Source organism: Stenella coeruleoalba, assembly GCF_951394435.1.
Source record: "Stenella coeruleoalba genome assembly, chromosome: X".
Taxonomy (NCBI): domain Eukaryota; kingdom Metazoa; phylum Chordata; class Mammalia; order Artiodactyla; family Delphinidae; genus Stenella; species Stenella coeruleoalba.
Window position 1 is genome coordinate 60,937,818 of NC_137152.1, and position 5,101 is coordinate 60,942,918.

The following is a 5,101-nucleotide window of genomic DNA, read 5'->3' on the forward strand; positions in this document are numbered from 1 at the left end:
AATGCAAATCAAAACTACTATGAGAAATTTTCTCACACCAGCCAGAATGACCATCATCAAAAAATCTAGAAACAATAAATGCTGAAGAGGGTGTGGAGAAAAGAGAACACTCTTGCACTGCTGGTGGGAATGTGAATTGGTACAGCCACTATGGAGAACAGTATGGAGGTTCCTTAAAAACTACAAATAGAACTACCATATGACCCAGCAATCCCAGTACTGGGCATATACCCTGAGAAAACCATAATTCCAAAAGAGTCATGTACCAAAATGTTCATTGCAGCTCTATTTACAATAACCCAGAGATGGAAGCAACCTAAGTGCCCATCTTCGGATGAATGTATAAGGAAGATGTGGCACATATATACAATGGAATATTACTCAGCCATAAAAAGAAACGAAATTGAGCTATTTGTAATGAGGTGTATAGACCTAGAATCTGTCATACAGTGTGAAGGAAGTCAGAAAGAGAAAAACAAATACTGTATGCTAACATGTATATATGGAATCAAAAAAATATTCATGAAGAACCTAGGGGTAAGACGGGAATAAAGACACAGACCTACTAGAGCATGGGCTTGAGGTTATGGGGAGGGAGAAGGGTAAGCTGTGACAGGGCGAGAGAGAGTCATGGACATATACACACTAACAAACGTAAGGTAGGTAGCTAGTGGGAAGCAGCTGCATAGCCCAGGGAGATCAGCTAGGTGGTTTGTGACCGCCTGGATGGGTGGGATAGGGAGGTTGGAGGGAGGAATATATAAGAGGGAGGAGATGTGGGAACAAATGTATGTGTATAACTGTTGTACTTTGTTATAAAGCAGAAACTACCACACCATTGTAAAGCAATTATACTCCAATAAAGATGTTAGAAATAAATAAATAAATTTATAAAATAAATAAATAAATGTATAAAAATGAATAAAAATAAACAAATGGGACCTAATCATATTTAAAATATTTTGCACAGTGAAGGCCACCATAAACAAAATGAAAAAAACACCCTGAGAATGTGAGTAAATATTTGGGAAAAAAGCAATGGTCAAAGGATTAATCTCCAAAATATACAAACAGCTCATGTAGCACAATATCAGAAAGAATCCACACAACCAAATCAATAAATGGGTGGAAGATCTAAATAGACATTTTTCCAAAGAAGACAAACAGATGGCCAAAAAGCACATGAAAAGATGCTCAACATTACTAATTATTAGAGAAATGCAAATCAAAATTACAATGTGGTATCACCTCACACCAGTCAGAATGGCCGTCATTAAAAAATCTACAAACAATAAATTTTGGAGAGGATGTGGAGAAAAGGGAAACCTTCTACACTGTTTGTGGTAATGTAAATCTGTACAGCCTCTATGGAGAACAGTATGGAGGTTCCCTTAAAACCTGAAAATAAAGCTCCCATATGACCCAGCAATCCAACTCCTGGGCATATATCTGGAGAAAACCTTAATTTGAATAGATACATGCACCCCAATGTTCATGACCACTCTTTCCTGATAAAAATTCTCAACAGATTAGGAGTAGAAGGAAACTACTTCCACCTAATAAAGGCCTTATACACTCCCCATACACACAACTAACATCATACTCAATGGTGAAAGGCTGGCAGCTTTCCTCTAAGTTCAGGAACAAGACAAGTGTGCCTGCTATCACCACTTCTATTTAACATATATTGGAATGCTTAGCCAGAGCAATTAGGCAAGAGAAAGAAATAAAAGGCATTCAAACTGGAAGGAAAGTAGTAAAGTTATCTTTATTCACAGACAATAAATTTTGTAGAGCACCTAAATATTTCACACACACACACATACACACACACACACACACACACACACACACACTACCTCTCAGAAGTAATAAATAATTTCAGTAAAGTTGCATAGTATTAAATCAACCACTAAAGTTAGTTGCATTTCTAGACACTAACAATGCACACTATGAAAGGAAAATTTAAAAATAGTTCAATTTACAATAGCATCAAAAAGAATAAAATACCTAGGAATAAGCTTAATTATTGATTTTAAAAACTAGTACAATGAAAGCCACCAAATGTTGCTGAAAGAAATTAAAGAAGATACCAATAAATAAGTGGAAAGACATTCTATGTTCAAGGATTGGAAGATTTAATATTGTTGAGATGTTAGTACTACCCTATGTAGTCTACAGATTTAATTCAATCACTATCAAAATCCTAATAATATTTTTGCAGAAATAGGAAAATCCATTGTAAAATTCATATGGCACCTCAAGGGACCCAACATTGCCAGAACATACTCAAAATATTTTTTTTAAAGTAGGAGGTCTCACACTTGCTGATAACAAATCTTACTACAAAGCCATAGTAATCAAAACAGTGTTTACTGGCATAAAGACAAACATTCAGACCAATGGAATAGAATAGAGAGCTCACAAATCAACCCTTATATATATTGTCAAATGATTTTTTGACAAAGGAGTGAAGACCACTTAATGAGGATAGATAATTCTTTCAGTGATTTGTTCTGGGAAAATTGAATATCCATATACAAGAGAATGAATTTGGACCCTTACTTTGTACCATATAAAAATTTACTCAAAGTGGATCAAAGAGCTAAATAAAAGTAAAACCTAAAATTATAAAGCTCTTAGAAGAAAATTTTAGGAACAAGTTCCTGACATTGGATTTTACGATCACTTTTTGGGTAAGACACCAAAGCAAAGGCAAAAAAAATTTAAATAGATAAGTTGAATTTCATCAAAATTAAAAACTAGAATAGACACAACAATCAAGTGGGGAGAAAGTAAGAAAATTGGAATTGGAAATTGAAAGACTCACCCTTCTCAATTTCTAACTTACCACAAAGCTACAGTAATTAAGCCTGTGTGGTGCTGATACAAGTATGAGCATATGGATCAATGGGATAGAACTTAGAACTCAGAAATAAATCTATACATTCATGGTTAATTGATTCTCAACCAGAGGGCCCAAACATTCAACGAGGGAAAGAATGATCTTTACAACAAATAATACCAGGACAACTGGATATCCACATGCATATGATGAAATTTGACCTCTTCCTTAAAACATACACAGAAATTAACTCTATGTGGATCATAAATATAAATGCAAGAGCTAAAATATAAAACTCCTAGAAGAAAATATAATATAAAATATTCTTGATATTGGACATTCCAATGATTACTTGGATATGACATGACAATCACAGGCAACAAGAGTAAAAATAGACTAAATGAAAATATGAAACTTTTGTGTATCAAAGGACACAATCAATTACCTTTAGAGTAAAAAGGTAATTCACAGAATGGAAAAATATTTGCAAATCACATATCTGATAAGGGATTAAAATCCAGAATATATAATTAACTCCTCCAACTCAACTGCAAATAAACAACACAATTTTAAATATTGCAAAGCACTTGAATAAAAATTTCTCCAAATACAAGTGACCAAATAAGTACATAAAAAGATGTTCATTGTCACTAATCATTAGGGAGATGCAAATCAAAACCACAAGGAGATAGGATCTCACAACCATTATGAAGGCTACTATCGAAACAAACAGAAAAATGTAAGTGTTGGCAAAGATGTGGAGAAATTGTAATTCTTGTGCATCAGTGATAGGACTTTAAATGGTGCAGCCAGGTTGTCAAACAGTATAATGGTTCCTCAAAATATTAAAAACAATTGCCATGGGTTCCAGAGATTTCACTGCTGGGTATATACCCAAATGAATTGTGAGCAGGAACTTGAAGAAATATTTGTACATACATATTCATAGCAGCATCATTTACAATAGCCAAAAATGGAAGCAATCCAAGTGTTCATTGACACATAAATAGCTAAACAAAGTGTGGTAATATAAATACAATAAAATGTCACTTAGTTTTAAAAAAGGAGGGCATTCTGACACATGTTACAAAGTGAATGAACTTTAAGGACATTATGCTAAGTGAAATAATCCTGTTACAAAAGGAGAAATACTCTGATTCCACTTGTATGATTATCTAGAGTAGTGAAATTCATGGAGACAGAAAGAATGGTGGTTTTCAGGGGCTGAGGGAGGGAATTATCATTTAATGTTTATAGCATTTCAGTTTTACAAGATGAAAAGCGTTCTGAAGATGGATGGTATTGATAGTTGCTCAACAATATGAAGGCACTTATGTCACTGACTGAACTCTATACTTAAAAATGGTTAAGATGTTAAATTTTATGCTATATGTACTTTACCGCAATATGAGAAAAACTTTCAAGGTCATGAAAAACAAAGAAATACTAGAAAATTGCCAAGTAGTATGGGAGACTAAGGAAACATGATGACTAAATTCAATATGGTTCCCTGGGATGGATCCTAGAACAGAAAAGGGACACTTGTATGAATACTGGTAAAATCTGATTAATGTATGGTCTTTGGTTAATTATATGGTATGAATGTTAACCTCTTATTTTGAAAAGTGTATCATGGTTATGATAACGTTAATGGAAAATGGATGTAAGTTATCTAGGAACTCTGTACTATATCTGCAACTTTGTAAATTTATTTCAAAATTAGAAGTTTGTCTACAAATTATTTTAAAAAAAACATAGGAGGAAACCTTCAGAACCTAAGGCTAGGTAAAGAATTAGACTTAACACCAAAGGCACAATCCACAGAAAAGGAAAAGTGATAAGCTGAACTTCATTAAAATTAAAACCTTTGTTCTGTGAAGGACCCTTTTTATAGAAAGATTAAAAAAAAAAAACAAGCTACAGACTGGTAGTCTATATCTATAGAATATATATCCAGGAGAAGACCATTACCTAGGACATATAGAGTTCTCAACACTCAATATTAAAAAAATTAAAAAATGGGAAAGTGCTAAGCCAACACAACACTGAAGGGTGTATACAGGTAACAAGTAAGGCCCTAAAAAGATGTTCAACATCATTAGCCATTTGAAAAATGTAAATTAAAAACACAATGCGATATCAGAATGGCAAAATTAAAAATTAATAATAGCACAAAATTCTGGTGAGGAGGTAGAGAAATTGAATTGCACATATATTGCTGGTGGGAGTGTTAAACAGTATGGTATAGCTTCTTTA